The following is a 279-nucleotide window of genomic DNA, read 5'->3' on the forward strand; positions in this document are numbered from 1 at the left end:
TGCATGTCAGTCAATACAGAGACATCAATCTCCCCGCTTTATCATTCAATGTCTTTTCCATGCATTTCCCAATAATTATCATTATTATAATTTTTTAAAACAGTCAGTCACTATTTCTCATTTTGCTTGTTAAAAGACTTCACCCATCATGAAATACTTCCCAGACCAGTCCAGTTGAGAATACTATACACGTCATCTTCAACAGATAATAAACCATATCTGTTTCTCACTAACATCCCCTCTATTGTTCACTTGCTATCTTTCTCTATCCTCTTCTCT

This window comes from Tupaia chinensis, unplaced genomic scaffold, assembly GCF_000334495.1.
Source record: "Tupaia chinensis unplaced genomic scaffold, TupChi_1.0 Scaffold000294_1, whole genome shotgun sequence".
Classification (NCBI taxonomy): domain Eukaryota; kingdom Metazoa; phylum Chordata; class Mammalia; order Scandentia; family Tupaiidae; genus Tupaia; species Tupaia belangeri.